General features: G+C 46.0%; 33 non-coding genes and 66 pseudogenes across 33 annotated transcripts; all 99 read left to right on the plus strand.

The window, feature by feature from the left end:
* Window positions 1–39: 39 nt before the first annotated feature.
* LOC132865508 (5S ribosomal RNA) lies at window positions 40–158 on the plus strand (annotated as a pseudogene).
* Window positions 159–299: 141 nt separating this feature from the next.
* On the plus strand, window positions 300–418 carry LOC132864861 (5S ribosomal RNA; annotated as a pseudogene).
* Window positions 419–549: 131 nt separating this feature from the next.
* On the plus strand, window positions 550–668 carry LOC132865148 (5S ribosomal RNA). Its single transcript, XR_009650316.1, has one exon. It is a non-coding gene; the product is annotated as a 5S ribosomal RNA (ribosomal RNA).
* A 136-nt stretch (window positions 669–804) lies between these two features.
* LOC132865510 (5S ribosomal RNA) lies at window positions 805–923 on the plus strand (annotated as a pseudogene).
* A 136-nt stretch (window positions 924–1,059) lies between these two features.
* LOC132864862 (5S ribosomal RNA) lies at window positions 1,060–1,178 on the plus strand (annotated as a pseudogene).
* A 116-nt stretch (window positions 1,179–1,294) lies between these two features.
* Window positions 1,295–1,413, plus strand: LOC132865149 (5S ribosomal RNA). The gene has a single exon (XR_009650317.1). It is a non-coding gene; the product is annotated as a 5S ribosomal RNA (ribosomal RNA).
* Window positions 1,414–1,544: 131 nt separating this feature from the next.
* LOC132865150 (5S ribosomal RNA) lies at window positions 1,545–1,663 on the plus strand. The gene has a single exon (XR_009650318.1). It is a non-coding gene; the product is annotated as a 5S ribosomal RNA (ribosomal RNA).
* A 131-nt stretch (window positions 1,664–1,794) lies between these two features.
* LOC132865252 (5S ribosomal RNA) lies at window positions 1,795–1,913 on the plus strand. The gene has a single exon (XR_009650411.1). It is a non-coding gene; the product is annotated as a 5S ribosomal RNA (ribosomal RNA).
* A 131-nt stretch (window positions 1,914–2,044) lies between these two features.
* LOC132864999 (5S ribosomal RNA) lies at window positions 2,045–2,163 on the plus strand (annotated as a pseudogene).
* Window positions 2,164–2,294: 131 nt separating this feature from the next.
* On the plus strand, window positions 2,295–2,413 carry LOC132865512 (5S ribosomal RNA; annotated as a pseudogene).
* A 136-nt stretch (window positions 2,414–2,549) lies between these two features.
* On the plus strand, window positions 2,550–2,668 carry LOC132865513 (5S ribosomal RNA; annotated as a pseudogene).
* A 131-nt stretch (window positions 2,669–2,799) lies between these two features.
* LOC132864863 (5S ribosomal RNA) lies at window positions 2,800–2,918 on the plus strand (annotated as a pseudogene).
* A 131-nt stretch (window positions 2,919–3,049) lies between these two features.
* On the plus strand, window positions 3,050–3,168 carry LOC132865514 (5S ribosomal RNA; annotated as a pseudogene).
* A 136-nt stretch (window positions 3,169–3,304) lies between these two features.
* LOC132865515 (5S ribosomal RNA) lies at window positions 3,305–3,423 on the plus strand (annotated as a pseudogene).
* A 136-nt stretch (window positions 3,424–3,559) lies between these two features.
* LOC132864864 (5S ribosomal RNA) lies at window positions 3,560–3,678 on the plus strand (annotated as a pseudogene).
* Window positions 3,679–3,809: 131 nt separating this feature from the next.
* On the plus strand, window positions 3,810–3,928 carry LOC132865051 (5S ribosomal RNA; annotated as a pseudogene).
* A 126-nt stretch (window positions 3,929–4,054) lies between these two features.
* Window positions 4,055–4,173, plus strand: LOC132865283 (5S ribosomal RNA). The gene has a single exon (XR_009650439.1). It is a non-coding gene; the product is annotated as a 5S ribosomal RNA (ribosomal RNA).
* Window positions 4,174–4,304: 131 nt separating this feature from the next.
* Window positions 4,305–4,423, plus strand: LOC132864950 (5S ribosomal RNA; annotated as a pseudogene).
* Window positions 4,424–4,554: 131 nt separating this feature from the next.
* On the plus strand, window positions 4,555–4,673 carry LOC132865253 (5S ribosomal RNA). Its single transcript, XR_009650412.1, has one exon. It is a non-coding gene; the product is annotated as a 5S ribosomal RNA (ribosomal RNA).
* A 131-nt stretch (window positions 4,674–4,804) lies between these two features.
* On the plus strand, window positions 4,805–4,923 carry LOC132865335 (5S ribosomal RNA). The gene has a single exon (XR_009650486.1). It is a non-coding gene; the product is annotated as a 5S ribosomal RNA (ribosomal RNA).
* Window positions 4,924–5,059: 136 nt separating this feature from the next.
* On the plus strand, window positions 5,060–5,178 carry LOC132865516 (5S ribosomal RNA; annotated as a pseudogene).
* A 131-nt stretch (window positions 5,179–5,309) lies between these two features.
* Window positions 5,310–5,428, plus strand: LOC132864865 (5S ribosomal RNA; annotated as a pseudogene).
* A 131-nt stretch (window positions 5,429–5,559) lies between these two features.
* LOC132865255 (5S ribosomal RNA) lies at window positions 5,560–5,678 on the plus strand. The gene has a single exon (XR_009650414.1). It is a non-coding gene; the product is annotated as a 5S ribosomal RNA (ribosomal RNA).
* Window positions 5,679–5,809: 131 nt separating this feature from the next.
* LOC132865151 (5S ribosomal RNA) lies at window positions 5,810–5,928 on the plus strand. The gene has a single exon (XR_009650319.1). It is a non-coding gene; the product is annotated as a 5S ribosomal RNA (ribosomal RNA).
* Window positions 5,929–6,059: 131 nt separating this feature from the next.
* Window positions 6,060–6,178, plus strand: LOC132865257 (5S ribosomal RNA). Its single transcript, XR_009650415.1, has one exon. It is a non-coding gene; the product is annotated as a 5S ribosomal RNA (ribosomal RNA).
* A 131-nt stretch (window positions 6,179–6,309) lies between these two features.
* On the plus strand, window positions 6,310–6,428 carry LOC132865517 (5S ribosomal RNA; annotated as a pseudogene).
* Window positions 6,429–6,554: 126 nt separating this feature from the next.
* LOC132865518 (5S ribosomal RNA) lies at window positions 6,555–6,673 on the plus strand (annotated as a pseudogene).
* A 136-nt stretch (window positions 6,674–6,809) lies between these two features.
* On the plus strand, window positions 6,810–6,928 carry LOC132865519 (5S ribosomal RNA; annotated as a pseudogene).
* Window positions 6,929–7,054: 126 nt separating this feature from the next.
* Window positions 7,055–7,173, plus strand: LOC132864866 (5S ribosomal RNA; annotated as a pseudogene).
* A 131-nt stretch (window positions 7,174–7,304) lies between these two features.
* On the plus strand, window positions 7,305–7,423 carry LOC132865152 (5S ribosomal RNA). The gene has a single exon (XR_009650320.1). It is a non-coding gene; the product is annotated as a 5S ribosomal RNA (ribosomal RNA).
* Window positions 7,424–7,554: 131 nt separating this feature from the next.
* On the plus strand, window positions 7,555–7,673 carry LOC132865521 (5S ribosomal RNA; annotated as a pseudogene).
* A 136-nt stretch (window positions 7,674–7,809) lies between these two features.
* LOC132865522 (5S ribosomal RNA) lies at window positions 7,810–7,928 on the plus strand (annotated as a pseudogene).
* Window positions 7,929–8,064: 136 nt separating this feature from the next.
* Window positions 8,065–8,183, plus strand: LOC132865524 (5S ribosomal RNA; annotated as a pseudogene).
* A 131-nt stretch (window positions 8,184–8,314) lies between these two features.
* Window positions 8,315–8,433, plus strand: LOC132864867 (5S ribosomal RNA; annotated as a pseudogene).
* A 131-nt stretch (window positions 8,434–8,564) lies between these two features.
* On the plus strand, window positions 8,565–8,683 carry LOC132865153 (5S ribosomal RNA). Its single transcript, XR_009650321.1, has one exon. It is a non-coding gene; the product is annotated as a 5S ribosomal RNA (ribosomal RNA).
* Window positions 8,684–8,819: 136 nt separating this feature from the next.
* On the plus strand, window positions 8,820–8,938 carry LOC132865525 (5S ribosomal RNA; annotated as a pseudogene).
* Window positions 8,939–9,069: 131 nt separating this feature from the next.
* Window positions 9,070–9,188, plus strand: LOC132865064 (5S ribosomal RNA; annotated as a pseudogene).
* A 131-nt stretch (window positions 9,189–9,319) lies between these two features.
* LOC132865007 (5S ribosomal RNA) lies at window positions 9,320–9,438 on the plus strand (annotated as a pseudogene).
* Window positions 9,439–9,569: 131 nt separating this feature from the next.
* LOC132865258 (5S ribosomal RNA) lies at window positions 9,570–9,688 on the plus strand. Its single transcript, XR_009650416.1, has one exon. It is a non-coding gene; the product is annotated as a 5S ribosomal RNA (ribosomal RNA).
* Window positions 9,689–9,819: 131 nt separating this feature from the next.
* Window positions 9,820–9,938, plus strand: LOC132865154 (5S ribosomal RNA). Its single transcript, XR_009650322.1, has one exon. It is a non-coding gene; the product is annotated as a 5S ribosomal RNA (ribosomal RNA).
* Window positions 9,939–10,069: 131 nt separating this feature from the next.
* Window positions 10,070–10,188, plus strand: LOC132865259 (5S ribosomal RNA). The gene has a single exon (XR_009650417.1). It is a non-coding gene; the product is annotated as a 5S ribosomal RNA (ribosomal RNA).
* A 131-nt stretch (window positions 10,189–10,319) lies between these two features.
* On the plus strand, window positions 10,320–10,438 carry LOC132865526 (5S ribosomal RNA; annotated as a pseudogene).
* Window positions 10,439–10,564: 126 nt separating this feature from the next.
* On the plus strand, window positions 10,565–10,683 carry LOC132865527 (5S ribosomal RNA; annotated as a pseudogene).
* Window positions 10,684–10,819: 136 nt separating this feature from the next.
* On the plus strand, window positions 10,820–10,938 carry LOC132865528 (5S ribosomal RNA; annotated as a pseudogene).
* A 126-nt stretch (window positions 10,939–11,064) lies between these two features.
* LOC132864868 (5S ribosomal RNA) lies at window positions 11,065–11,183 on the plus strand (annotated as a pseudogene).
* A 131-nt stretch (window positions 11,184–11,314) lies between these two features.
* On the plus strand, window positions 11,315–11,433 carry LOC132865155 (5S ribosomal RNA). The gene has a single exon (XR_009650323.1). It is a non-coding gene; the product is annotated as a 5S ribosomal RNA (ribosomal RNA).
* A 131-nt stretch (window positions 11,434–11,564) lies between these two features.
* On the plus strand, window positions 11,565–11,683 carry LOC132865529 (5S ribosomal RNA; annotated as a pseudogene).
* Window positions 11,684–11,819: 136 nt separating this feature from the next.
* On the plus strand, window positions 11,820–11,938 carry LOC132865530 (5S ribosomal RNA; annotated as a pseudogene).
* A 136-nt stretch (window positions 11,939–12,074) lies between these two features.
* On the plus strand, window positions 12,075–12,193 carry LOC132865532 (5S ribosomal RNA; annotated as a pseudogene).
* Window positions 12,194–12,324: 131 nt separating this feature from the next.
* On the plus strand, window positions 12,325–12,443 carry LOC132864871 (5S ribosomal RNA; annotated as a pseudogene).
* Window positions 12,444–12,574: 131 nt separating this feature from the next.
* Window positions 12,575–12,693, plus strand: LOC132865158 (5S ribosomal RNA). The gene has a single exon (XR_009650325.1). It is a non-coding gene; the product is annotated as a 5S ribosomal RNA (ribosomal RNA).
* Window positions 12,694–12,829: 136 nt separating this feature from the next.
* On the plus strand, window positions 12,830–12,948 carry LOC132865533 (5S ribosomal RNA; annotated as a pseudogene).
* A 131-nt stretch (window positions 12,949–13,079) lies between these two features.
* Window positions 13,080–13,198, plus strand: LOC132865065 (5S ribosomal RNA; annotated as a pseudogene).
* A 131-nt stretch (window positions 13,199–13,329) lies between these two features.
* LOC132865085 (5S ribosomal RNA) lies at window positions 13,330–13,448 on the plus strand (annotated as a pseudogene).
* Window positions 13,449–13,574: 126 nt separating this feature from the next.
* Window positions 13,575–13,693, plus strand: LOC132865284 (5S ribosomal RNA). The gene has a single exon (XR_009650440.1). It is a non-coding gene; the product is annotated as a 5S ribosomal RNA (ribosomal RNA).
* Window positions 13,694–13,824: 131 nt separating this feature from the next.
* On the plus strand, window positions 13,825–13,943 carry LOC132864951 (5S ribosomal RNA; annotated as a pseudogene).
* Window positions 13,944–14,074: 131 nt separating this feature from the next.
* LOC132864872 (5S ribosomal RNA) lies at window positions 14,075–14,193 on the plus strand (annotated as a pseudogene).
* Window positions 14,194–14,324: 131 nt separating this feature from the next.
* Window positions 14,325–14,443, plus strand: LOC132865159 (5S ribosomal RNA). The gene has a single exon (XR_009650326.1). It is a non-coding gene; the product is annotated as a 5S ribosomal RNA (ribosomal RNA).
* Window positions 14,444–14,574: 131 nt separating this feature from the next.
* On the plus strand, window positions 14,575–14,693 carry LOC132865534 (5S ribosomal RNA; annotated as a pseudogene).
* Window positions 14,694–14,829: 136 nt separating this feature from the next.
* LOC132864873 (5S ribosomal RNA) lies at window positions 14,830–14,948 on the plus strand (annotated as a pseudogene).
* A 131-nt stretch (window positions 14,949–15,079) lies between these two features.
* Window positions 15,080–15,198, plus strand: LOC132865160 (5S ribosomal RNA). Its single transcript, XR_009650327.1, has one exon. It is a non-coding gene; the product is annotated as a 5S ribosomal RNA (ribosomal RNA).
* Window positions 15,199–15,329: 131 nt separating this feature from the next.
* Window positions 15,330–15,448, plus strand: LOC132865033 (5S ribosomal RNA; annotated as a pseudogene).
* A 141-nt stretch (window positions 15,449–15,589) lies between these two features.
* On the plus strand, window positions 15,590–15,708 carry LOC132865536 (5S ribosomal RNA; annotated as a pseudogene).
* Window positions 15,709–15,839: 131 nt separating this feature from the next.
* LOC132864874 (5S ribosomal RNA) lies at window positions 15,840–15,958 on the plus strand (annotated as a pseudogene).
* Window positions 15,959–16,089: 131 nt separating this feature from the next.
* On the plus strand, window positions 16,090–16,208 carry LOC132865161 (5S ribosomal RNA). Its single transcript, XR_009650328.1, has one exon. It is a non-coding gene; the product is annotated as a 5S ribosomal RNA (ribosomal RNA).
* A 131-nt stretch (window positions 16,209–16,339) lies between these two features.
* LOC132865538 (5S ribosomal RNA) lies at window positions 16,340–16,458 on the plus strand (annotated as a pseudogene).
* Window positions 16,459–16,584: 126 nt separating this feature from the next.
* Window positions 16,585–16,703, plus strand: LOC132865539 (5S ribosomal RNA; annotated as a pseudogene).
* A 131-nt stretch (window positions 16,704–16,834) lies between these two features.
* LOC132865020 (5S ribosomal RNA) lies at window positions 16,835–16,953 on the plus strand (annotated as a pseudogene).
* Window positions 16,954–17,084: 131 nt separating this feature from the next.
* On the plus strand, window positions 17,085–17,203 carry LOC132865635 (5S ribosomal RNA; annotated as a pseudogene).
* Window positions 17,204–17,339: 136 nt separating this feature from the next.
* Window positions 17,340–17,458, plus strand: LOC132865540 (5S ribosomal RNA; annotated as a pseudogene).
* A 131-nt stretch (window positions 17,459–17,589) lies between these two features.
* Window positions 17,590–17,708, plus strand: LOC132865621 (5S ribosomal RNA; annotated as a pseudogene).
* Window positions 17,709–17,839: 131 nt separating this feature from the next.
* LOC132865624 (5S ribosomal RNA) lies at window positions 17,840–17,958 on the plus strand (annotated as a pseudogene).
* Window positions 17,959–18,089: 131 nt separating this feature from the next.
* Window positions 18,090–18,208, plus strand: LOC132864875 (5S ribosomal RNA; annotated as a pseudogene).
* Window positions 18,209–18,344: 136 nt separating this feature from the next.
* Window positions 18,345–18,463, plus strand: LOC132865162 (5S ribosomal RNA). Its single transcript, XR_009650329.1, has one exon. It is a non-coding gene; the product is annotated as a 5S ribosomal RNA (ribosomal RNA).
* Window positions 18,464–18,599: 136 nt separating this feature from the next.
* LOC132865055 (5S ribosomal RNA) lies at window positions 18,600–18,718 on the plus strand (annotated as a pseudogene).
* A 136-nt stretch (window positions 18,719–18,854) lies between these two features.
* Window positions 18,855–18,973, plus strand: LOC132865541 (5S ribosomal RNA; annotated as a pseudogene).
* A 131-nt stretch (window positions 18,974–19,104) lies between these two features.
* LOC132865630 (5S ribosomal RNA) lies at window positions 19,105–19,223 on the plus strand (annotated as a pseudogene).
* Window positions 19,224–19,354: 131 nt separating this feature from the next.
* Window positions 19,355–19,473, plus strand: LOC132865224 (5S ribosomal RNA). Its single transcript, XR_009650385.1, has one exon. It is a non-coding gene; the product is annotated as a 5S ribosomal RNA (ribosomal RNA).
* A 131-nt stretch (window positions 19,474–19,604) lies between these two features.
* LOC132865542 (5S ribosomal RNA) lies at window positions 19,605–19,723 on the plus strand (annotated as a pseudogene).
* Window positions 19,724–19,859: 136 nt separating this feature from the next.
* LOC132865544 (5S ribosomal RNA) lies at window positions 19,860–19,978 on the plus strand (annotated as a pseudogene).
* Window positions 19,979–20,124: 146 nt separating this feature from the next.
* Window positions 20,125–20,243, plus strand: LOC132864877 (5S ribosomal RNA; annotated as a pseudogene).
* Window positions 20,244–20,374: 131 nt separating this feature from the next.
* On the plus strand, window positions 20,375–20,493 carry LOC132865163 (5S ribosomal RNA). Its single transcript, XR_009650330.1, has one exon. It is a non-coding gene; the product is annotated as a 5S ribosomal RNA (ribosomal RNA).
* Window positions 20,494–20,624: 131 nt separating this feature from the next.
* On the plus strand, window positions 20,625–20,743 carry LOC132865545 (5S ribosomal RNA; annotated as a pseudogene).
* Window positions 20,744–20,874: 131 nt separating this feature from the next.
* On the plus strand, window positions 20,875–20,993 carry LOC132865164 (5S ribosomal RNA). The gene has a single exon (XR_009650331.1). It is a non-coding gene; the product is annotated as a 5S ribosomal RNA (ribosomal RNA).
* A 131-nt stretch (window positions 20,994–21,124) lies between these two features.
* LOC132865260 (5S ribosomal RNA) lies at window positions 21,125–21,243 on the plus strand. The gene has a single exon (XR_009650418.1). It is a non-coding gene; the product is annotated as a 5S ribosomal RNA (ribosomal RNA).
* Window positions 21,244–21,374: 131 nt separating this feature from the next.
* On the plus strand, window positions 21,375–21,493 carry LOC132865324 (5S ribosomal RNA). Its single transcript, XR_009650476.1, has one exon. It is a non-coding gene; the product is annotated as a 5S ribosomal RNA (ribosomal RNA).
* A 126-nt stretch (window positions 21,494–21,619) lies between these two features.
* Window positions 21,620–21,738, plus strand: LOC132865321 (5S ribosomal RNA). Its single transcript, XR_009650474.1, has one exon. It is a non-coding gene; the product is annotated as a 5S ribosomal RNA (ribosomal RNA).
* Window positions 21,739–21,874: 136 nt separating this feature from the next.
* On the plus strand, window positions 21,875–21,993 carry LOC132864952 (5S ribosomal RNA; annotated as a pseudogene).
* Window positions 21,994–22,124: 131 nt separating this feature from the next.
* Window positions 22,125–22,243, plus strand: LOC132864878 (5S ribosomal RNA; annotated as a pseudogene).
* Window positions 22,244–22,374: 131 nt separating this feature from the next.
* Window positions 22,375–22,493, plus strand: LOC132865165 (5S ribosomal RNA). The gene has a single exon (XR_009650332.1). It is a non-coding gene; the product is annotated as a 5S ribosomal RNA (ribosomal RNA).
* A 136-nt stretch (window positions 22,494–22,629) lies between these two features.
* On the plus strand, window positions 22,630–22,748 carry LOC132865546 (5S ribosomal RNA; annotated as a pseudogene).
* A 121-nt stretch (window positions 22,749–22,869) lies between these two features.
* On the plus strand, window positions 22,870–22,988 carry LOC132864879 (5S ribosomal RNA; annotated as a pseudogene).
* A 131-nt stretch (window positions 22,989–23,119) lies between these two features.
* Window positions 23,120–23,238, plus strand: LOC132865166 (5S ribosomal RNA). Its single transcript, XR_009650333.1, has one exon. It is a non-coding gene; the product is annotated as a 5S ribosomal RNA (ribosomal RNA).
* A 136-nt stretch (window positions 23,239–23,374) lies between these two features.
* On the plus strand, window positions 23,375–23,493 carry LOC132865547 (5S ribosomal RNA; annotated as a pseudogene).
* Window positions 23,494–23,624: 131 nt separating this feature from the next.
* Window positions 23,625–23,743, plus strand: LOC132864880 (5S ribosomal RNA; annotated as a pseudogene).
* Window positions 23,744–23,869: 126 nt separating this feature from the next.
* Window positions 23,870–23,988, plus strand: LOC132865167 (5S ribosomal RNA). Its single transcript, XR_009650334.1, has one exon. It is a non-coding gene; the product is annotated as a 5S ribosomal RNA (ribosomal RNA).
* Window positions 23,989–24,119: 131 nt separating this feature from the next.
* Window positions 24,120–24,238, plus strand: LOC132865272 (5S ribosomal RNA). Its single transcript, XR_009650429.1, has one exon. It is a non-coding gene; the product is annotated as a 5S ribosomal RNA (ribosomal RNA).
* Window positions 24,239–24,369: 131 nt separating this feature from the next.
* LOC132865261 (5S ribosomal RNA) lies at window positions 24,370–24,488 on the plus strand. The gene has a single exon (XR_009650419.1). It is a non-coding gene; the product is annotated as a 5S ribosomal RNA (ribosomal RNA).
* Window positions 24,489–24,619: 131 nt separating this feature from the next.
* Window positions 24,620–24,738, plus strand: LOC132865549 (5S ribosomal RNA; annotated as a pseudogene).
* The last annotated feature ends 96 nt before the right edge of the window (window positions 24,739–24,834 follow it).

The following is a 24,834-nucleotide window of genomic DNA, read 5'->3' on the forward strand; positions in this document are numbered from 1 at the left end:
TCGCAAGGTAAGAAAACCGCACATTTCCAGCTAATTGTCGCTTACGGCCAAACCACTCTGACAACGCCTGATCCCGTCTGATCTCAGAAGCTAAACCGGGTTGGGCCTGGTTAGTACTTGAGTGGGAGACTGCCTAGGAATACCAGGTACTGTAAGCATTTTATTTTGTATTCTTGCAGAAATGTGTTTGAATTTTCCTTCTGTGAATTTTCCTTCTGGTCGCAAGGCAAGGCAAGGCAAGGCAAGGCAAGGCAAACATTTCGCAAGGTAAGAAAACCGCACATTTCCAGCTAACTGTCGCTTACGGCCAAACCACTCTGACAACGCCTGATCCTGTCTGATCTCAGAAGCTAAACAGGGTTGGGCCTGGTTAGTACTTGAGTGGGAGACTGCCTCGGAATACCAGGTACTGTAAGCATTTTATTTTGTCTTCTTGCAGAAATGTGTTTGAGTTTTCCTTCTGTGAATTTTCCTTCTGGTCGCAAGGCAAGGCAAGGCAAGGTACACATTTCGCAAGGTAAGAAAACCGCACATTTCCAACTAACTGTCGCTTACGGCCAAACCACTCTGACAACGCCTGATCCCGTCTGATCTCAGAAGCTAAACAGGGTTGGGCCTGGTTAGTACTTGAGTGGGAGACTGCCTAGGAATACCAGGTACTGTAAGCATTTTATTTTGTCTTCTTGCAGAAATGTGTTTGAATTTTCCTTCTATGAATTTTCCTTCTGGTCGCAAGGCAAGGCAAGGCAAGGCAAGGCACACATTTCGCAAGGTAAGAAAACCGCACATTTCCAGCTAATTGTCGCTTACGGCCAAACCACTCTGACAACGCCTGATCCCGTCTGATCTCAGAAGCTAAACCGGGTTGGGCCTGGTTAGTACTTGAGTGGGAGACTGCCTAGGAATACCAGGTACTGTAAGCATTTTATTTTGTATTCTTGCAGAAATGTGTTTGAATTTTCCTTCTGTGAATTTTCCTTCTGGTCGCAAGGCAAGGCAAGGCAAGGCAAGGCAAACATTTCGCAAGGTAAGAAAACCGCACATTTCCAACTAACTGTCGCTTACGGCCAAACCACTCTGACAACGCCTGATCCTGTCTGATCTCAGAAGCTAAACAGGGTTGGGCCTGGTTAGTACTTGAGTGGGAGACTGCCTCGGAATACCAGGTACTGTAAGCATTTTATTTTGTCTTCTTGCAGAAATGTGTTTGAGTTTTCCTTCTGGTCGCAAGGCAAGGCAAGGCAAGGTACACATTTCGCAAGGTAAGAAAACCGCACATTTCCAACTAACTGTCGCTTACGGCCAAACCACTCTGACAACGCCTGATCCCGTCTGATCTCAGAAGCTAAACAGGGTTGGGCCTGGTTAGTACTTGAGTGGGAGACTGCCTAGGAATACCAGGTACTGTAAGCATTTTATTTTGTCTTCTTGCAGAAATGTGTTTGAGTTTTCCTTCTGTGAATTTTCCTTCTGGTCGCAAGGCAAGGCAAGGCAAGGTACACATTTCGCAAGGTAAGAAAACCGCACATTTCCAACTAACTGTCGCTTACGGCCAAACCACTCTGACAACGCCTGATCCCGTCTGATCTCAGAAGCTAAACAGGGTTGGGCCTGGTTAGTACTTGAGTGGGAGACTGCCTAGGAATACCAGGTACTGTAAGCATTTTATTTTGTCTTCTTGCAGAAATGTGTTTGAATTTTCCTTCTGTGAATTTTCCTTCTGGTCGCAAGGCAAGGCAAGGCAAGGCAAACATTTCGCAAGGTAAGAAAACCGCACATTTCCAACTAACTGTCGCTTACGGCCAAACCACTCTGACAACGCCTGATCCCGTCTGATCTCAGAAGCTAAACAGGGTTGGGCCTGGTTAGTACTTGAGTGGGAGACTGCCTCGGAATACCAGGTACTGTAAGCATTTTATTTTGTCTTCTTGCAGAAATGTGTTTGAGTTTTCCTTCTGTGAATTTTCCTTCTGGTCGCAAGGCAAGGCAAGGCAAGGTACACATTTCGCAAGGTAAGAAAACCGCACATTTCCAACTAACTGTCGCATACGGCCAAACCACTCTGACAACGCCTGATCCCGTCTGATCTCAGAAGCTAAACCGGGTTGGGCCTGGTTAGTACTTGAGTGGGAGACTGCCTAGGAATACCAGGTACTGTAAGCATTTTATTTTGTCTTCTTGCAGAAATGTGTTTGAATTTTCCTTCTGTGAATTTTCCTTCTGGTCGCAAGGCAAGGCAAGGCAAGGCACACATTTCGCAAGGTAAGAAAACCGCACATTTCCAGCTAATTGTCGCTTACGGCCAAACCACTCTGACAACGCCTGATCCCGTCTGATCTCAGAAGCTAAACCGGGTTGGGCCTGGTTAGTACTTGAGTGGGAGACTGCCTAGGAATACCAGGTACTGTAAGCATTTTATTTTGTCTTCTTGCAGAAATGTGTTTGAATTTTCCTTCTGTGAATTTTCCTTCTGGTCGCAAGGCAAGGCAAGGCAAGGCAAGGCACACATTTCGCAAGGTAAGAAAACCGCACATTTCCAGCTAATTGTCGCTTACGGCCAAACCACTCTGACAACGCCTGATCCCGTCTGATCTCAGAAGCTAAACCGGGTTGGGCCTGGTTAGTACTTGAGTGGGAGACTGCCTAGGAATACCAGGTACTGTAAGCATTTTATTTTGTATTCTTGCAGAAATGTGTTTGAATTTTCCTTCTGTGAATTTTCCTTCTGGTCGCAAGGCAAGGCAAGGCAAGGCAAACATTTCGCAAGGTAAGAAAACCGCACATTTCCAACTAACTGTCGCTTACGGCCAAACCACTCTGACAACGCCTGATCCTGTCTGATCTCAGAAGCTAAACAGGGTTGGGCCTGGTTAGTACTTGAGTGGGAGACTGCCTCGGAATACCAGGTACTGTAAGCATTTTATTTTGTCTTCTTGCAGAAATGTGTTTGAGTTTTCCTTCTGTGAATTTTCCTTCTGGTCGCAAGGCAAGGCAAGGCAAGGTACACATTTCGCAAGGTAAGAAAACCGCACATTTCCAACTAACTGTCGCTTACGGCCAAACCACTCTGACAACGCCTGATCCCGTCTGATCTCAGAAGCTAAACCGGGTTGGGCCTGGTTAGTACTTGAGTGGGAGACTGCCTAGGAATACCAGGTACTGTAAGCATTTTATTTTGTCTTCTTGCAGAAATGTGTTTGAATTTTCCTTCTATGAATTTTCCTTCTGGTCGCAAGGCAAGGCAAGGCAAGGCAAGGCACACATTTCGCAAGGTAAGAAAACCGCACATTTCCAGCTAATTGTCGCTTACGGCCAAACCACTCTGACAACGCCTGATCCCGTCTGATCTCAGAAGCTAAACCGGGTTGGGCCTGGTTAGTACTTGAGTGGGAGACTGCCTAGGAATACCAGGTACTGTAAGCATTTTATTTTGTATTCTTGCAGAAATGTGTTTGAATTTTCCTTCTGTGAATTTTCCTTCTGGTCGCAAGGCAAGGCAAGGCAAGGCAAGGCAAACATTTCGCAAGGTAAGAAAACCGCACATTTCCAACTAACTGTCGCTTACGGCCAAACCACTCTGACAACGCCTGATCCTGTCTGATCTCAGAAGCTAAACAGGGTTGGGCCTGGTTAGTACTTGAGTGGGAGACTGCCTCGGAATACCAGGTACTGTAAGCATTTTATTTTGTCTTCTTGCAGAAATGTGTTTGAGTTTTCCTTCTGTGAATTTTCCTTCTGGTCGCAAGGCAAGGCAAGGCAAGGTACACATTTCGCAAGGTAAGAAAACCGCACATTTCCAACTAACTGTCGCTTACGGCCAAACCACTCTGACAACGCCTGATCCCGTCTGATCTCAGAAGCTAAACAGGGTTGTGCCTGGTTAGTACTTGAGTGGAAGACTGCCTCGGAATACCAGGTACTGTAGGCATTTTATTTTGTCTTCTTGCAGAAATGTGTTTGAGTTTTCCTTCTGTGAATTTTCCTTCTGGTCACAAGGCAAGGCAAGGCACACATTTCGCAAGGTAAGAAAACCGCACATTTCCTACTAACTGTTGCTTATGGCCAAACCACTCTGACAACGCCTGATCCCGTCTGATCTCAGAAGCTAAACAGGGTTGGGCCTGGTTAGTACTTGAGTGGGAGACTGCCTAGGAATACCAGGTACTGTAAGCATTTTATTTTGTCTTCTTGCAGAAATGTGTTTGAATTTTCCTTCTGTGAATTTTCCTTCTGGTCGCAAGGCAAGGCAAGGCAAGGCACACATTTCGCAAGGTAAGAAAACCGCACATTTCCAACTAACTGTCGCTTACGGCCAAACCACTCTGACAACGCCTGATCCCGTCTGATCTCAGAAGCTAAACCGGGTTGGGCCTGGTTAGTACTTGATTGGGAGACTGCCTAGGAATACCAGGTACTGTAAGCATTTTATTTTGTCTTCTTGCAGAAATGTGTTTGAATTTTCCTTCTGTGAATTTTCCTTCTGGTCGCAAGGCAAGGCAAGGCAAGGCAAACATTTCGCAAGGTAAGAAAACCGCACATTTCCAACTAACTGTCGCTTACGGCCAAACCACTCTGACAACGCCTGATCCCGTCTGATCTCAGAAGCTAAACAGGGTTGGGCCTGGTTAGTACTTGAGTGGGAGACTGCCTCGGAATACCAGGTACTGTAAGCATTTTATTTTGTCTTCTTGCAGAAATGTGTTTGAGTTTTCCTTCTGTGAATTTTCCTTCTGGTCGCAAGGCAAGGCAAGGCAAGGTACACATTTCGCAAGGTAAGAAAACCGCACATTTCCAACTAACTGTCGCTTACGGCCAAACCACTCTGACAACGCCTGATCCCGTCTGATCTCAGAAGCTAAACAGGGTTGGGCCTGGTTAGTACTTGAGCGGGAGACTGCCTAGGAATACCAGGTACTGTAAGCATTTTATTTTGTCTTCTTGCAGAAATGTGTTTGAATTTTCCTTCTGTGAATTTTCCTTCTGGTCGCAAGGCAAGGCAAGGCAAGGCAAGGCACACATTTCGCAAGGTAAGAAAACCGCACATTTCCAGCTAATTGTCGCTTACGGCCAAACCACTCTGACAACGCCTGATCCCGTCTGATCTCAGAAGCTAAACCGGGTTGGGCCTGGTTAGTACTTGAGTGGGAGACTGCCTAGGAATACCAGGTACTGTAAGCATTTTATTTTGTATTCTTGCAGAAATGTGTTTGAATTTTCCTTCTGTGAATTTTCCTTCTGGTCGCAAGGCAAGGCAAGGCAAGGCAAACATTTCGCAAGGTAAGAAAACCGCACATTTCCAACTAACTGTCGCTTACGGCCAAACCACTCTGACAACGCCTGATCCTGTCTGATCTCAGAAGCTAAACAGGGTTGGGCCTGGTTAGTACTTGAGTGGGAGACTGCCTCGGAATACCAGGTACTGTAAGCATTTTATTTTGTCTTCTTGCAGAAATGTGTTTGAGTTTTCCTTCTGTGAATTTTCCTTCTGGTCGCAAGGCAAGGCAAGGCAAGGTACACATTTCGCAAGGTAAGAAAACCGCACATTTCCAACTAACTGTCGCTTACGGCCAAACCACTCTGACAACGCCTGATCCCGTCTGATCTCAGAAGCTAAACAGGGTTGGGCCTGGTTAGTACTTGAGTGGGAGACTGCCTCGGAATACCAGGTACTGTAAGCATTTTATTTTGTCTTCTTGCAGAAATGTGTTTGAGTTTTCCTTCTGTGAATTTTCCTTCTGGTCGCAAGGCAAGGCAAGGCAAGGTACACATTTCGCAAGGTAAGAAAACCGCACATTTCCAACTAACTGTCGCTTACGGCCAAACCACTCTGACAACGCCTGATCCCGTCTGATCTCAGAAGCTAAACAGGGTTGGGCCTGGTTAGTACTTGAGTGGGAGACTGCCTAGGAATACCAGGTACTGTAAGCATTTTATTTTGTCTTCTTGCAGAAATGTGTTTGAATTTTCCTTCTGTGAATTTTCCTTCTGGTCGCAAGGCAAGGCAAGGCAAGGCAAACATTTCGCAAGGTAAGAAAACCGCACATTTCCAACTAACTGTCGCTTACGGCCAAACCACTCTGACAACGCCTGATCCCGTCTGATCTCAGAAGCTAAACAGGGTTGGGCCTGGTTAGTACTTGAGTGGGAGACTGCCTCGGAATACCAGGTACTGTAAGCATTTTATTTTGTCTTCTTGCAGAAATGTGTTTGAGTTTTCCTTCTGTGAATTTTCCTTCTGGTCGCAAGGCAAGGCAAGGCAAGGTACACATTTCGCAAGGTAAGAAAACCGCACATTTCCAACTAACTGTCGCTTACGGCCAAACCACTCTGACAACGCCTGATCCCGTCTGATCTCAGAAGCTAAACCGGGTTGGGCCTGGTTAGTACTTGAGTGGGAGACTGCCTAGGAATACCAGGTACTGTAAGCATTTTATTTTGTCTTCTTGCAGAAATGTGTTTGAATTTTCCTTCTGTGAATTTTCCTTCTGGTCGCAAGGCAAGGCAAGGCACACATTTCGCAAGGTAAGAAAACCGCACATTTCCAGCTAATTGTCGCTTACGGCCAAACCACTCTGACAACGCCTGATCCCGTCTGATCTCAGAAGCTAAACCGGGTTGGGCCTGGTTAGTACTTGAGTGGGAGACTGCCTAGGAATACCAGGTACTGTAAGCATTTTATTTTGTCTTCTTGCAGAAATGTGTTTGAATTTTCCTTCTGTGAATTTTCCTTCTGGTCGCAAGGCAAGGCAAGGCAAGGCAAGGCACACATTTCGCAAGGTAAGAAAACCGCACATTTCCAGCTAATTGTCGCTTACGGCCAAACCACTCTGACAACGCCTGATCCCGTCTGATCTCAGAAGCTAAACCGGGTTGGGCCTGGTTAGTACTTGAGTGGGAGACTGCCTAGGAATACCAGGTACTGTAAGCATTTTATTTTGTATTCTTGCAGAAATGTGTTTGAATTTTCCTTCTGTGAATTTTCCTTCTGGTCGCAAGGCAAGGCAAGGCAAACATTTCGCAAGGTAAGAAAACCGCACATTTCCAACTAACTGTCGCTTACGGCCAAACCACTCTGACAACGCCTGATCCTGTCTGATCTCAGAAGCTAAACAGGGTTGGGCCTGGTTAGTACTTGAGTGGGAGACTGCCTCGGAATACCAGGTACTGTAAGCATTTTATTTTGTCTTCTTGCAGAAATGTGTTTGAGTTTTCCTTCTGTGAATTTTCCTTCTGGTCGCAAGGCAAGGCAAGGCAAGGTACACATTTCGCAAGGTAAGAAAACCGCACATTTCCAACTAACTGTCGCTTACGGCCAAACCACTCTGACAACGCCTGATCCCGTCTGATCTCAGAAGCTAAACAGGGTTGGGCCTGGTTAGTACTTGAGTGGGAGACTGCCTAGGAATACCAGGTACTGTAAGCATTTTATTTTGTCTTCTTGCAGAAATGTGTTTGAATTTTCCTTCTGTGAATTTTCCTTCTGGTCGCAAGGCAAGGCAAGGCAAGGCACACATTTCGCAAGGTAAGAAAACCGCACATTTCCAGCTAATTGTCGCTTACGGCCAAACCACTCTGACAACGCCTGATCCCGTCTGATCTCAGAAGCTAAACCGGGTTGGGCCTGGTTAGTACTTGAGTGGGAGACTGCCTAGGAATACCAGGTACTGTAAGCATTTTATTTTGTCTTCTTGCAGAAATGTGTTTGAATTTTCCTTCTGTGAATTTTCCTTCTGGTCGCAAGGCAAGGCAAGGCAAGGCAAGGCACACATTTCGCAAGGTAAGAAAACCGCACATTTCCAGCTAATTGTCGCTTACGGCCAAACCACTCTGACAACGCCTGATCCCGTCTGATCTCAGAAGCTAAACCGGGTTGGGCCTGGTTAGTACTTGAGTGGGAGACTGCCTAGGAATACCAGGTACTGTAAGCATTTTATTTTGTCTTCTTGCAGAAATGTGTTTGAATTTTCCTTCTGTGAATTTTCCTTCTGGTCGCAAGGCAAGGCAAGGCAAGGCAAGGCACACATTTCGCAAGGTAAGAAAACCGCACATTTCCAGCTAATTGTCGCTTACGGCCAAACCACTCTGACAACGCCTGATCCCGTCTGATCTCAGAAGCTAAACCGGGTTGGGCCTGGTTAGTACTTGAGTGGGAGACTGCCTAGGAATACCAGGTACTGTAAGCATTTTATTTTGTATTCTTGCAGAAATGTGTTTGAATTTTCCTTCTGTGAATTTTCCTTCTGGTCGCAAGGCAAGGCAAGGCAAGGCAAACATTTCGCAAGGTAAGAAAACCGCACATTTCCAACTAACTGTCGCTTACGGCCAAACCACTCTGACAACGCCTGATCCTGTCTGATCTCAGAAGCTAAACAGGGTTGGGCCTGGTTAGTACTTGAGTGGGAGACTGCCTCGGAATACCAGGTACTGTAAGCATTTTATTTTGTCTTCTTGCAGAAATGTGTTTGAGTTTTCCTTCTGTGAATTTTCCTTCTGGTCGCAAGGCAAGGCAAGGCAAGGTACACATTTCGCAAGGTAAGAAAACCGCACATTTCCAACTAACTGTCGCTTACGGCCAAACCACTCTGACAACGCCTGATCCCGTCTGATCTCAGAAGCTAAACAGGGTTGGGCCTGGTTAGTACTTGAGTGGGAGACTGCCTAGGAATACCAGGTACTGTAAGCATTTTATTTTGTCTTCTTGCAGAAATGTGTTTGAATTTTCCTTCTGTGAATTTTCCTTCTGGTCGCAAGGCAAGGCAAGGCAAGGCAAGGCACACATTTCGCAAGGTAAGAAAACCGCACATTTCCAGCTAATTGTCGCTTACGGCCAAACCACTCTGACAACGCCTGATCCCGTCTGATCTCAGAAGCTAAACCGGGTTGGGCCTGGTTAGTACTTGAGTGGGAGACTGCCTAGGAATACCAGGTACTGTAAGCATTTTATTTTGTATTCTTGCAGAAATGTGTTTGAATTTTCCTTCTGTGAATTTTCCTTCTGGTCGCAAGGCAAGGCAAGGCAAGGCAAACATTTCGCAAGGTAAGAAAACCGCACATTTCCAACTAACTGTCGCTTACGGCCAAACCACTCTGACAACGCCTGATCCTGTCTGATCTCAGAAGCTAAACAGGGTTGGTCCTGGTTATTACTTGAGTGGGAGACTGCCTCGGAATACCAGGTACTGTAAGCATTTTATTTTGTCTTCTTGCAGAAATGTGTTTGAGTTTTCCTTCTGTGAATTTTCCTTCTGGTCGCAAGGCAAGGCAAGGCAAGGCAAACATTTCGCAAGGTAAGAAAACCGCACATTTCCAACTAACTGTCGCTTACGGCCAAACCACTCTGACAACGCCTGATCCTGTCTGATCTCAAAAGCTAAACAGGGTTGGGCCTGGTTAGTACTTGAGTGGGAGACTGCCTCGGAATACCAGGTACTGTAAGCATTTTATTTTGTCTTCTTGCAGAAATGTGTTTGAGTTTTCCTTCTGTGAATTTTCCTTCTGGTCGCAAGGCAAGGCAAGGCAAGGTACACATTTCGCAAGGTAAGAAAACCGCACATTTCCAACTAACTGTCGCTTACGGCCAAACCACTCTGACAACGCCTGATCCCGTCTGATCTCAGAAGCTAAACAGGGTTGGGCCTGGTTAGTACTTGAGTGGGAGACTGCCTCGGAATACCAGGTACTGTAAGCATTTTATTTTGTCTTCTTGCAGAAATGTGTTTGAGTTTTCCTTCTGTGAATTTTCCTTCTGGTCGCAAGGCAAGGCAAGGCAAGGTACACATTTCGCAAGGTAAGAAAACCGCACATTTCCAACTAACTGTCGCTTACGGCCAAACCACTCTGACAACGCCTGATCCCGTCTGATCTCAGAAGCTAAACAGGGTTGGGCCTGGTTAGTACTTGAGTGGGAGACTGCCTAGGAATACCAGGTACTGTAAGCATTTTATTTTGTCTTCTTGCAGAAATGTGTTTGAATTTTCCTTCTGTGAATTTTCCTTCTGGTCGCAAGGCAAGGCAAGGCAAGGCAAACATTTCGCAAGGTAAGAAAACCGCACATTTCCAACTAACTGTCGCTTACGGCCAAACCACTCTGACAACGCCTGATCCCGTCTGATCTCAGAAGCTAAACAGGGTTGGGCCTGGTTAGTACTTGAGTGGGAGACTGCCTCGGAATACCAGGTACTGTAAGCATTTTATTTTGTCTTCTTGCAGAAATGTGTTTGAGTTTTCCTTCTGTGAATTTTCCTTCTGGTCGCAAGGCAAGGCAAGGCAAGGTACACATTTCGCAAGGTAAGAAAACCGCACATTTCCAACTAACTGTCGCTTACGGCCAAACCACTCTGACAACGCCTGATCCCGTCTGATCTCAGAAGCTAAACCGGGTTGGGCCTGGTTAGTACTTGAGTGGGAGACTGCCTAGGAATACCAGGTACTGTAAGCATTTTATTTTGTCTTCTTGCAGAAATGTGTTTGAATTTTCCTTCTGTGAATTTTCCTTCTGGTCGCAAGGCAAGGCAAGGCACACATTTCGCAAGGTAAGAAAACCGCACATTTCCAGCTAATTGTCGCTTACGGCCAAACCACTCTGACAACGCCTGATCCCGTCTGATCTCAGAAGCTAAACCGGGTTGGGCCTGGTTAGTACTTGAGTGGGAGACTGCCTAGGAATACCAGGTACTGTAAGCATTTTATTTTGTCTTCTTGCAGAAATGTGTTTGAATTTTCCTTCTGTGAATTTTCCTTCTGGTCGCAAGGCAAGGCAAGGCAAGGCAAGGCACACATTTCGCAAGGTAAGAAAACCGCACATTTCCAGCTAATTGTCGCTTACGGCCAAACCACTCTGACAACGCCTGATCCCGTCTGATCTCAGAAGCTAAACCGGGTTGGGCCTGGTTAGTACTTGAGTGGGAGACTGCCTAGGAATACCAGGTACTGTAAGCATTTTATTTTGTATTCTTGCAGAAATGTGTTTGAATTTTCCTTCTGTGAATTTTCCTTCTGGTCGCAAGGCAAGGCAAGGCAAACATTTCGCAAGGTAAGAAAACCGCACATTTCCAACTAACTGTCGCTTACGGCCAAACCACTCTGACAACGCCTGATCCTGTCTGATCTCAGAAGCTAAACAGGGTTGGGCCTGGTTAGTACTTGAGTGGGAGACTGCCTCGGAATACCAGGTACTGTAAGCATTTTATTTTGTCTTCTTGCAGAAATGTGTTTGAGTTTTCCTTCTGTGAATTTTCCTTCTGGTCGCAAGGCAAGGCAAGGCAAGGTACACATTTCGCAAGGTAAGAAAACCGCACATTTCCAACTAACTGTCGCTTACGGCCAAACCACTCTGACAACGCCTGATCCCGTCTGATCTCAGAAGCTAAACAGGGTTGGGCCTGGTTAGTACTTGAGTGGGAGACTGCCTAGGAATACCAGGTACTGTAAGCATTTTATTTTGTCTTCTTGCAGAAATGTGTTTGAATTTTCCTTCTGTGAATTTTCCTTCTGGTCGCAAGGCAAGGCAAGGCAAGGCACACATTTCGCAAGGTAAGAAAACCGCACATTTCCAGCTAATTGTCGCTTACGGCCAAACCACTCTGACAACGCCTGATCCCGTCTGATCTCAGAAGCTAAACCGGGTTGGGCCTGGTTAGTACTTGAGTGGGAGACTGCCTAGGAATACCAGGTACTGTAAGCATTTTATTTTGTCTTCTTGCAGAAATGTGTTTGAATTTTCCTTCTGTGAATTTTCCTTCTGGTCGCAAGGCAAGGCAAGGCAAGGCAAGGCACACATTTCGCAAGGTAAGAAAACCGCACATTTCCAGCTAATTGTCGCTTACGGCCAAACCACTCTGACAACGCCTGATCCCGTCTGATCTCAGAAGCTAAACCGGGTTGGGCCTGGTTAGTACTTGAGTGGGAGACTGCCTAGGAATACCAGGTACTGTAAGCATTTTATTTTGTCTTCTTGCAGAAATGTGTTTGAATTTTCCTTCTGTGAATTTTCCTTCTGGTCGCAAGGCAAGGCAAGGCAAGGCAAGGCACACATTTCGCAAGGTAAGAAAACCGCACATTTCCAGCTAATTGTCGCTTACGGCCAAACCACTCTGACAACGCCTGATCCCGTCTGATCTCAGAAGCTAAACCGGGTTGGGCCTGGTTAGTACTTGAGTGGGAGACTGCCTAGGAATACCAGGTACTGTAAGCATTTTATTTTGTATTCTTGCAGAAATGTGTTTGAATTTTCCTTCTGTGAATTTTCCTTCTGGTCGCAAGGCAAGGCAAGGCAAGGCAAACATTTCGCAAGGTAAGAAAACCGCACATTTCCAACTAACTGTCGCTTACGGCCAAACCACTCTGACAACGCCTGATCCTGTCTGATCTCAGAAGCTAAACAGGGTTGGGCCTGGTTAGTACTTGAGTGGGAGACTGCCTCGGAATACCAGGTACTGTAAGCATTTTATTTTGTCTTCTTGCAGAAATGTGTTTGAGTTTTCCTTCTGTGAATTTTCCTTCTGGTCGCAAGGCAAGGCAAGGCAAGGTACACATTTCGCAAGGTAAGAAAACCGCACATTTCCAACTAACTGTCGCTTACGGCCAAACCACTCTGACAACGCCTGATCCCGTCTGATCTCAGAAGCTAAACAGGGTTGGGCCTGGTTAGTACTTGAGTGGGAGACTGCCTAGGAATACCAGGTACTGTAAGCATTTTATTTTGTCTTCTTGCAGAAATGTGTTTGAATTTTCCTTCTGTGAATTTTCCTTCTGGTCGCAAGGCAAGGCAAGGCAAGGCAAGGCACACATTTCGCAAGGTAAGAAAACCGCACATTTCCAGCTAATTGTCGCTTACGGCCAAACCACTCTGACAACGCCTGATCCCGTCTGATCTCAGAAGCTAAACCGGGTTGGGCCTGGTTAGTACTTGAGTGGGAGACTGCCTAGGAATACCAGGTACTGTAAGCATTTTATTTTGTATTCTTGCAGAAATGTGTTTGAATTTTCCTTCTGTGAATTTTCCTTCTGGTCGCAAGGCAAGGCAAGGCAAGGCAAACATTTCGCAAGGTAAGAAAACCGCACATTTCCAACTAACTGTCGCTTACGGCCAAACCACTCTGACAACGCCTGATCCTGTCTGATCTCAGAAGCTAAACAGGGTTGGTCCTGGTTATTACTTGAGTGGGAGACTGCCTCGGAATACCAGGTACTGTAAGCATTTTATTTTGTCTTCTTGCAGAAATGTGTTTGAGTTTTCCTTCTGTGAATTTTCCTTCTGGTCGCAAGGCAAGGCAAGGCAAGGTACACATTTCGCAAGGTAAGAAAACCGCACATTTCCAACTAACTGTCACTTACGGCCAAACCACTCTGACAACGCCTGATCCCGTCTGATCTCAGAAGCTAAACAGGGTTGTGCCTGGTTAGTACTTGAGTGGAAGACTGCCTCGGAATACCAGGTACTGTAGGCATTTTATTTTGTCTTCTTGCAGAAATGTGTTTGAGTTTTCCTTCTGTGAATTTTCCTTCTGGTCACAAGGCAAGGCAAGGCACACATTTCGCAAGGTAAGAAAACCGCACATTTCCTACTAACTGTTGCTTATGGCCAAACCACTCTGACAACGCCTGATCCCGTCTGATCTCAGAAGCTAAACAGGGTTGGGCCTGGTTAGTACTTGAGTGGGAGACTGCCTAGGAATACCAGGTACTGTAAGCATTTTATTTTGTCTTCTTGCAGAAATGTGTTTGAATTTTCCTTCTGTGAATTTTCCTTCTGGTCGCAAGGCAAGGCAAGGCAAGGCACACATTTCGCAAGGTAAGAAAACCGCACATTTCCAACTAACTGTCGCTTACGGCCAAACCACTCTGACAACGCCTGATCCCGTCTGATCTCAGAAGCTAAACCGGGTTGGGCCTGGTTAGTACTTGATTGGGAGACTGCCTAGGAATACCAGGTACTGTAAGCATTTTATTTTGTCTTCTTGCAGAAATGTGTTTGAATTTTCCTTCTGTGAATTTTCCTTCTGGTCGCAAGGCAAGGCAAGGCAAGGCAAACATTTCGCAAGGTAAGAAAACCGCACATTTCCAACTAACTGTCGCTTACGGCCAAACCACTCTGACAACGCCTGATCCTGTCTGATCTCAGAAGCTAAACAGGGTTGGGCCTGGTTAGTACTTGAGTGGGAGACTGCCTCGGAATACCAGGTACTGTAAGCATTTTATTTTGTCTTCTTGCAGAAATGTGTTTGAGTTTTCCTTCTGTGAATTTTCCTTCTGGTCGCAAGGCAAGGCAAGGCAAGGTACACATTTCGCAAGGTAAGAAAACCGCACATTTCCAACTAACTGTCGCTTACGGCCAAACCACTCTGACAACGCCTGATCCCGTCTGATCTCAGAAGCTAAACAGGGTTGGGCCTGGTTAGTACTTGAGTGGGAGACTGCCTAGGAATACCAGGTACTGTAAGCATTTTATTTTGTCTTCTTGCAGAAATGTGTTTGAATTTTCCTTCTGTGAATTTTCCTTCTGGTCGCAAGGCAAGGCAAGGCAAGGCACACATTTCGCAAGGTAAGAAAACCGCACATTTCCAGCTAATTGTCGCTTACGGCCAAACCACTCTGACAACGCCTGATCCCGTCTGATCTCAGAAGCTAAACCGGGTTGGGCCTGGTTAGTACTTGAGTGGGAGACTGCCTAGGAATACCAGGTACTGTAAGCATTTTATTTTGTATTCTTGCAGAAATGTGTTTGAATTTTCCTTCTGTGAATTTTCCTTCTGGTCGCAAGGCAAGGCAAGGCAAGGCAAGGCAAACATTTCGCAAGGTAAGAAAACCGCACATTTCCAACTAACTGTCGCTTACGGCCAAACCACTCTGACAACGCCTGATCCTGTCTGATCTCAGAAGCTAAACAGGGTTGGGCCTGGTTAGTACTTGAGTGGGAGACTGCCTCGGAATACCAGGTACTGTAAGCATTTTATTTTGTCTTCTTGCAGAAATGTGTTTGAGTTTTCCTTCTGTGAATTTTCCTTCTGGTCGCAAGGCAAGGCAAGGCAAGGTACACATTTCGCAAGGTAAGAAAACCGCACATTTCCAACTAACTGTCGCTTACGGCCAAACCACTCTGACAACGCCTGATCCCGTCTGATCTCAGAAGCTAAACAGGGTTGGGCCTGGTTAGTACTTGAGTGGGAGACTGCCTAGGAATACCAGGTACTGTAAGCATTTTATTTTGTCTTCTTGCAGAAATGTGTTTGAATTTTCCTTCTGTGAATTTTCCTTCTGGTCGCAAGGCAAGGCAAGGCAAGGCACACATTTCGCAAGGTAAGAAAACCGCACATTTCCAGCTAATTGTCGCTTACGGCCAAACCACGCTGACAACGCCTGATCCTGTCTGATCTCAGAAGCTAAACCGGGTTGGGCCTGGTTAGTACTTGAGTGGGAGACTGCCTAGGAATACCAGGTACTGTAAGCATTTTATTTTGTCTTCTTGCAGAAATGTGTTTGAATTTTCCTTCTGTGAATTTTCCTTCTGGTCGCAAGGCAAGGCAAGGCAAGGCAAGGCAAGGCACACATTTCGCAAGGTAAGAAAACCGCACATTTCCAGCTAATTGTCGCTTACGGCCAAACCACTCTGACAACGCCTGATCCCGTCTGATCTCAGAAGCTAAACCGGGTTGGGCCTGGTTAGTACTTGAGTGGGAGACTGCCTAGGAATACCAGGTACTGTAAGCATTTTATTTTGTCTTCTTGCAGAAATGTGTTTGAATTTTCCTTCTGTGAATTTTCCTTCTGGTCGCAAGGCAAGGCAAGGCAAGGCAAACATTTCGCAAGGTAAGAAAACCGCACATTTCCAACTAACTGTCGCTTACGGCCAAACCACTCTGACAACGCCTGATCCTGTCTGATCTCAGAAGCTAAACAGGGTTGGGCCTGGTTAGTACTTGAGTGGGAGACTGCCTCGGAATACCAGGTACTGTAAGCATTTTATTTTGTCTTCTTGCAGAAATGTGTTTGAGTTTTCCTTCTGTGAATTTTCCTTCTGGTCGCAAGGCAAGGCAAGGCAAGGTACACATTTCGCAAGGTAAGAAAACCGCACATTTCCAACTAACTGTCGCTTACGGCCAAACCACTCTGACAACGCCTGATCCCGTCTGATCTCAGAAGCTAAACAGGGTTGGGCCTGGTTAGTACTTGAGTGGGAGACTGCCTAGGAATACCAGGTACTGTAAGCATTTTATTTTGTCTTCTTGCAGAAATGTGTTTGAATTTTCCTTCTGTGAATTTTCCTTCTGGTCGCAAGGCAAGGCAAGGCAAGGCACACATTTCGCAAGGTAAGAAAACCGCACATTTCCAGCTAATTGTCGCTTACGGCCAAACCACTCTGACAACGCCTGATCCCGTCTGATCTCAGAAGCTAAACCGGGTTGGGCCTGGTTAGTACTTGAGTGGGAGACTGCCTAGGAATACCAGGTACTGTAAGCATTTTATTTTGTCTTCTTGCAGAAATGTGTTTGAATTTTCCTTCTGTGAATTTTCCTTCTGGTCGCAAGGCAAGGCAAGGCACACATTTCGCAAGGTAAGAAAACCGCACATTTCCAGCTAATTGTCGCTTACGGCCAAACCACTCTGACAACGCCTGATCCCGTCTGATCTCAGAAGCTAAACCGGGTTGGGCCTGGTTAGTACTTGAGTGGGAGACTGCCTAGGAATACCAGGTACTGTAAGCATTTTATTTTGTATTCTTGCAGAAATGTGTTTGAATTTTCCTTCTGTGAATTTTCCTTCTGGTCGCAAGGCAAGGCAAGGCAAGGCAAACATTTCGCAAGGTAAGAAAACCGCACATTTCCAACTAACTGTCGCTTACGGCCAAACCACTCTGACAACGCCTGATCCTGTCTGATCTCAGAAGCTAAACAGGGTTGGGTCTGGTTAGTACTTGAGTGGGAGACTGCCTCGGAATACCAGGTACTGTAAGCATTTTATTTTGTCTTCTTGCAGAAATGTGTTTGAGTTTTCCTTCTGTGAATTTTCCTTCTGGTCGCAAGGCAAGGCAAGGCAAGGTACACATTTCGCAAGGTAAGAAAACCGCACATTTCCAACTAACTGTCGCTTACGGCCAAACCACTCTGACAACGCCTGATCCCGTCTGATCTCAGAAGCTAAACAGGTTTGGGCCTGGTTAGTACTTGAGTGGGAGACTGCCTAGGAATACCAGGTACTGTAAGCATTTTATTTTGTCTTCTTGCAGAAATGTGTTTGAATTTTCCTTCTGTGAATTTTCCTTCTGGTCGCAAGGCAAGGCAAGGCAAGGCAAGGCACACATTTCGCAAGGTAAGAAAACCGCACATTTCCAGCTAATTGTCGCTTACGGCCAAACCACTCTGACAACGCCTGATCCCGTCTGATCTCAGAAGCTAAACCGGGTTGGGCCTGGTTAGTACTTGAGTGGGAGACTGCCTAGGAATACCAGGTACTGTAAGCATTTTATTTTGTATTCTTGCAGAAATGTGTTTGAATTTTCCTTCTGTGAATTTTCCTTCTGGTCGCAAGGCAAGGCAAGGCAAGGCAAACATTTCGCAAGGTAAGAAAACCGCACATTTCCAACTAACTGTCGCTTACGGCCAAACCACTCTGACAACGCCTGATCCTGTCTGATCTCAGAAGCTAAACAGGGTTGGGCCTGGTTAGTACTTGAGTGGGAGACTGCCTCGGAATACCAGGTACTGTAAGCTTTTTATTTTGTCTTCTTGCAGAAATGTGTTTGAGTTTTCCTTCTGTGAATTTTCCTTCTGGTCGCAAGGCAAGGCAAGGCAAGGTACACATTTCGCAAGGTAAGAAAACCGCACATTTCCAACTAACTGTCGCTTACGGCCAAACCACTCTGACAACGCCTGATCCCGTCTGATCTCAGAAACTAAACAGGGTTGGGCCTGGTTAGTACTTGAGTGGGAGACTGCCTAGGAATACCAGGTACTGTAAGCATTTTATTTTGTCTTCTTGCAGAAATGTGTTTGAATTTTCCTTCTGTGAATTTTCCTTCTGGTCGCAAGGCAAGGCAAGGCAAGGCAAACATTTCGCAAGGTAAGAAAACCGCACATTTCCAACTAACTGTCGCTTACGGCCAAACCACTCTGACAACGCCTGATCCTGTCTGATCTCAGAAGCTAAACAGGGTTGGGCCTGGTTAGTACTTGAGTGGGAGACTGCCTCGGAATACCAGGTACTGTAAGCATTTTATTTTGTCTTCTTGCAGAAATGTGTTTGAGTTTTCCTTCTGTGAATTTTCCTTCTGGTCGCAAGGCAAGGCAAGGCAAGGCAAGGTACACATTTCGCAAGGTAAGAAAACCGCACATTTCCAACTAACTGTCGCTTACGGCCAAACCACTCTGACAACGCCTGATCCCGTCTGATCTCAGAAGCTAAACAGGGTTGGGCCTGGTTAGTACTTGAGTGGGAGACTGCCTAGGAATACCAGGTACTGTAAGCATTTTATTTTGTCTTCTTGCAGAAATGTGTTTGAATTTTCCTTCTGTGAATTTTCCTTCTGGTCGCAAGGCAAGGCAAGGCAAGGCAAGGCACACATTTCGCAAGGTAAGAAAACCGCACATTTCCAGCTAATTGTCGCTTACGGCCAAACCACTCTGACAACGCCTGATCCTGTCTGATCTCAGAAGCTAAACCCGGTTGGGCCTGGTTAGTACTTGAGTGGGAGACTGCCTAGGAATACCAGGTACTGTAAGCATTTTATTTTGTCTTCTTGCAGAAATGTGTTTGAATTTTCCTTCTGTGAATTTTCCTTCTGGTCGCAAGGCAAGGCAAGGCAAGGCAAGGCACACATTTCGCAAGGTAAGAAAACCGCACATTTCCAGCTAATTGTCGCTTACGGCCAAACCACTCTGACAACGCCTGATCCCGTCTGATCTCAGAAGCTAAACCGGGTTGGGCCTGGTTAGTACTTGAGTGGGAGACTGCCTAGGAATACCAGGTACTGTAAGCATTTTATTTTGTATTCTTGCAGAAATGTGTTTGAATTTTCCTTCTGTGAATTTTCCTTCTGGTCGCAAGGCAAGGCAAGGCAAGGCAAACATTTCGCAAGGTAAGAAAACCGCACATTTCCAACTAACTGTCGCTTACGGCCAAACCACTCTGACAACGCCTGATCCTGTCTGATCTCAGAAGCTAAACAGGGTTGGGCCTGGTTAGTACTTGAGTGGGAGACTGCCTTGGAATACCAGGTACTGTAAGCATTTTATTTTGTCTTCTTGCAGAAATGTGTTTGAGTTTTCCTTCTGTGAATTTTCCTTCTGGTCGCAAGGCAAGGCAAGGCAAGGTACACATTTCGCAAGGTAAGAAAACCGCACATTTCCAACTAACTGTCGCTTACGGCCAAACCACTCTGACAACGCCTGATCCCATCTGATCTCAGAAGCTAAACAGGGTTGGGCCTGGTTAGTACTTGAGTGGGAGACTGCCTAGGAATACCAGGTACTGTAAGCATTTTATTTTGTCTTCTTGCAGAAATGTGTTTGAATTTTCCTTCTGTGAATTTTCCTTCTGGTCGCAAGGCAAGGCAAGGCAAGGCACACATTTCGCAAGGTAAGAAAACCGCACATTTCCAGCTAATTGTCGCTTACGGCCAAACCACTCTGACAACGCCTGATCCCGTCTGATCTCAGAAGCTAAACCGGGTTGGGCCTGGTTAGTACTTGAGTGGGAGACTGCCTAGGAATACCAGGTACTGTAAGCATTTTATTTTGTCTTCTTGCAGAAATGTGTTTGAATTTTCCTTCTGTGAATTTTCCTTCTGGTCGCAAGGCAAGGCAAGGCAAGGCAAGGCACACATTTCGCAAGGTAAGAAAACCGCACATTTCCAGCTAATTGTCGCTTACGGCCAAACCACTCTGACAACGCCTGATCCCGTCTGATCTCAGAAGCTAAACCGGGTTGGGCCTGGTTAGTACTTGAGTGGGAGACTGCCTAGGAATACCAGGTACTGTAAGCATTTTATTTTGTATTCTTGCAGAAATGTGTTTGAATTTTCCTTCTGTGAATTTTCCTTCTGGTCGCAAGGCAAGGCAAGGCAAGGCAAGGCAAGGCAAGGCAAACATTTCGCAAGGTAAGAAAACCGCACATTTCCAACTAACTGTCGCTTACGGCCAAACCACTCTGACAACGCCTGATCCTGTCTGATCTCAGAAGCTAAACAGGGTTGGGCCTGGTTAGTACTTGAGTGGGAGACTGCCTCGGAATACCAGGTACTGTAAGCATTTTATTTTGTCTTCTTGCAGAAATGTGTTTGAGTTTTCCTTCTGTGAATTTTCCTTCTGGTCGCAAGGCAAGGCAAGGCAAGGTACACATTTCGCAAGGTAAGAAAACCGCACATTTCCAACTAACTGTCGCTTACGGCCAAACCACTCTGACAACGCCTGATCCCGTCTGATCTCAGAAGCTAAACAGGGTTGGGCCTGGTTAGTACTTGAGTGGGAGACTGCCTAGGAATACCAGGTACTGTAAGCATTTTATTTTGTCTTCTTGCAGAAATGTGTTTGAATTTTCCTTCTGTGAATTTTCCTTCTGGTCGCAAGGCAAGGCAAGGCAAGGCACACATTTCGCAAGGTAAGAAAACCGCACATTTCCAGCTAATTGTCGCTTACGGCCAAACCACTCTGACAACGCCTGATCCCGTCTGATCTCAGAAGCTAAACCGGGTTGGGCCTGGTTAGTACTTGAGTGGGAGACTGCCTAGGAATACCAGGTACTGTAAGCATTTTATTTTGTCTTCTTGCAGAAATGTGTTTGAATTTTCCTTCTGTGAATTTTCCTTCTGGTCGCAAGGCAAGGCAAGGCAAGGCAAACATTTCGCAAGGTAAGAAAACCGCACATTTCCAACTAACTGTCGCTTACGGCCAAACCACTCTGACAACGCCTGATCCCGTCTGATCTCAGAAGCTAAACAGGGTTGGGCCTGGTTAGTACTTGAGTGGGAGACTGCCTAGGAATACCAGGTACTGTAAGCATTTTATTTTGTCTTCTTGCAGAAATGTGTTTGAATTTTCCTTCTGTGAATTTTCCTTCTGGTCGCAAGGCAAGGCAAGGCAAGGCAAACATTTCGCAAGGTAAGAAAACCGCACATTTCCAACTAACTGTCGCTTACGGCCAAACCACTCTGACAACGCCTGATCCCGTCTGATCTCAGAAGCTAAACAGGGTTGGGCCTGGTTAGTACTTGAGTGGGAGACTGCCTCGGAATACCAGGTACTGTAAGCATTTTATTTTGTCTTCTTGCAGAAATGTGTTTGAGTTTTCCTTCTGTGAATTTTCCTTCTGGTCGCAAGGCAAGGCAAGGCAAGGTACACATTTCGCAAGGTAAGAAAACCGCACATTTCCAACTAACTGTCGCTTACGGCCAAACCACTCTGACAACGCCTGATCCCGTCTGATCTCAGAAGCTAAACAGGGTTGGGCCTGGTTAGTACTTGAGTGGGAGACTGCCTCGGAATACCAGGTACTGTAGGCATTTTATTTTGTCTTCTTGCAGAAATGTGTTTGAGTTTTCCTTCTGTGAATTTTCCTTCTGGTCACAAGGCAAGGCAAGGCACACATTTCGCAAGGTAAGAAAACCGCACATTTCCTACTAACTGTTGCTTATGGCCAAACCACTCTGACAACGCCTGATCCCGTCTGATCTCAGAAGCTAAACAGGGTTGGGCCTGGTTAGTACTTGAGTGGGAGACTGCCTAGGAATACCAGGTACTGTAAGCGTTTTATTTTGTCTTCTTGCAGAAATGTGTTTGAATTTTCCTTCTGTGAATTTTCCTTCTGGTCGCAAGGCAAGGCAAGGCAAGGCAAGGCACACATTTCGCAAGGTAAGAAAACCGCACATTTCCAACTAACTGTCGCTTACGGCCAAACCACTCTGACAACGCCTGATCCCGTCTGATCTCAGAAGCTAAACCGGGTTGGGCCTGGTTAGTACTTGATTGGGAGACTGCCTAGGAATACCAGGTACTGTAAGCATTTTATTTTGTCTTCTTGCAGAAATGTGTTTGAATTTTCCTTCTGTGAATTTTCCTTCTGGTCGCAAGGCAAGGCAAGGCAAGGCAAACATTTCGCAAGGTAAGAAAACCGCACATTTCCAACTAACTGTCGCTTACGGCCAAACCACTCTGACAACGCCTGATCCTGTCTGATCTCAGAAGCTAAACAGGGTTGGGCCTGGTTAGTACTTGAGTGGGAGACTGCCTCGGAATACCAGGTACTGTAAGCATTTTATTTTGTCTTCTTGCAGAAATGTGTTTGAGTTTTCCTTCTGTGAATTTTCCTTCTGGTCGCAAGGCAAGGCAAGGCAAGGTACACATTTCGCAAGGTAAGAAAACCGCACATTTCCAACTAACTGTCGCTTACGGCCAAACCACTCTGACAACGCCTGATCCCGTCTGATCTCAGAAGCTAAACAGGGTTGGGCCTGGTTAGTACTTGAGTGGGAGACTGCCTAGGAATACCAGGTACTGTAAGCATTTTATTTTGTCTTCTTGCAGAAATGTGTTTGAATTTTCCTTCTGTGAATTTTCCTTCTGGTCGCAAGGCAAGGCAAGGCAAGGCAAGGCACACATTTCGCAAGGTAAGAAAACCGCACATTTCCAGCTAATTGTCGCTTACGGCCAAACCACTCTGACAACGCCTGATCCCGTCTGATCTCAGAAGCTAAACCGGGTTGGGCCTGGTTAGTACTTGAGTGGGAGACTGCCTAGGAATACCAGGTACTGTAAGCATTTTATTTTGTATTCTTGCAGAAATGTGTTTGAATTTTCCTTCTGTGAATTTTCCTTCTGGTCGCAAGGCAAGGCAAACATTTCGCAAGGTAAGAAAACCGCACATTTCCAACTAACTGTCGCTTACGGCCAAACCACTCTGACAACGCCTGATCCTGTCTGATCTCAGAAGCTAAACAGGGTTGGGCCTGGTTAGTACTTGAGTGGGAGACTGCCTCGGAATACCAGGTACTGTAAGCATTTTATTTTGTCTTCTTGCAGAAATGTGTTTGAGTTTTCCTTCTGTGAATTTTCCTTCTGGTCGCAAGGCAAGGCAAGGCAAGGTACACATTTCGCAAGGTAAGAAAACCGCACATTTCCAACTAACTGTCGCTTACGGCCAAACCACTCTGACAACGCCTGATCCCGTCTGATCTCAGAAGCTAAACAGGGTTGGGCCTGGTTAGTACTTGAGTGGGAGACTGCCTAGGAATACCAGGTACTGTAAGCATTTTATTTTGTCTTCTTGCAGAAATGTGTTTGAATTTTCCTTCTGTGAATTTTCCTTCTGGTCGCAAGGCAAGGCAAGGCAAGGCAAGGCACACATTTCGCAAGGTAAGAAAACCGCACATTTCCAGCTAATTGTCGCTTACGGCCAAACCACTCTGACAACGCCTGATCCCGTCTGATCTCAGAAGCTAAACCGGGTTGGGCCTGGTTAGTACTTGAGTGGGAGACTGCCTAGGAATACCAGGTACTGTAAGCATTTTATTTTGTATTCTTGCAGAAATGTGTTTGAATTTTCCTTCTGTGAATTTTCCTTCTGGTCGCAAGGCAAGGCAAGGCAAGGCAAACATTTCGCAAGGTAAGAAAACCGCACATTTCCAACTAACTGTCGCTTACGGCCAAACCACTCTGACAACGCCTGATCCTGTCTGATCTCAGAAGCTAAACAGGGTTGGGCCTGGTTAGTACTTGAGTGGGAGACTGCCTCGGAATACCAGGTACTGTAAGCATTTTATTTTGTCTTCTTGCAGAAATGTGTTTGAGTTTTCCTTCTGTGAATTTTCCTTCTGGTCGCAAGGCAAGGCAAGGTACACATTTCGCAAGGTAAGAAAACCGCACATTTCCAACTAACTGTCGCTTACGGCCAAACCACTCTGACAACGCCTGATCCCGTCTGATCTCAGAAGCTAAACAGGGTTGGGCCTGGTTAGTACTTGAGTGGGAGACTGCCTAGGAATACCAGGTACTGTAAGCATTTTATTTTGTCTTCTTGCAGAAATGTGTTTGAGTTTTCCTTCTGTGAATTTTCCTTCTGGTCGCAAGGCAAGGCAAGGCAAGGTACACATTTCGCAAGGTAAGAAAACCGCACATTTCCAACTAACTGTCGCTTACGGCCAAACCACTCTGACCACGCCTGATCCCGTCTGATCTCAGAAGCTAAACAGGGTTGGGCCTGGTTAGTACTTGAGTGGGAGACTGCCTAGGAATACCAGGTACTGTAAGCATTTTATTTTGTCTTCTTGCAGAAATGTGTTTGAATTTTCCTTCTGTGAATTTTCCTTCTGGTCGCAAGGCAAGGCAAGGCAAGGCAAACATTTCGCAAGGTAAGAAAACCGCACATTTCCAACTAACTGTCGCTTACGGCCAAACCACTCTGACAACGCCTGATCCCGTCTGATCTCAGAAGCTAAACAGGGTTGGGCCTGGTTAGTACTTGAGTGGGAGACTGCCTCGGAATACCAGGTACTGTAAGCATTTTATTTTGTCTTCTTGCAGAAATGTGTTTGAGTTTTCCTTCTGTGAATTTTCCTTCTGGTCGCAAGGCAAGGCAAGGCAAGGTACACATTTCGCAAGGTAAGAAAACCGCACATTTCCAACTAACTGTCGCTTACGGCCAAACCACTCTGACAACGCCTGATCCCGTCTGATCTCAGAAGCTAAACCGGGTTGGGCCTGGTTAGTACTTGAGTGGGAGACTGCCTAGGAATACCAGGTACTGTAAGCATTTTAATTTGTCTTCTTGCAGAAATGTGTTTGAATTTTCCTTCTGTGAATTTTCCTTCTGGTCGCAAGGCAAGGCAAGGCAAGGCACACATTTCGC

Source organism: Neoarius graeffei, chromosome 17 (genome assembly GCF_027579695.1).
Source record: "Neoarius graeffei isolate fNeoGra1 chromosome 17, fNeoGra1.pri, whole genome shotgun sequence".
Lineage (NCBI taxonomy): Eukaryota > Metazoa > Chordata > Actinopteri > Siluriformes > Ariidae > Neoarius > Neoarius graeffei.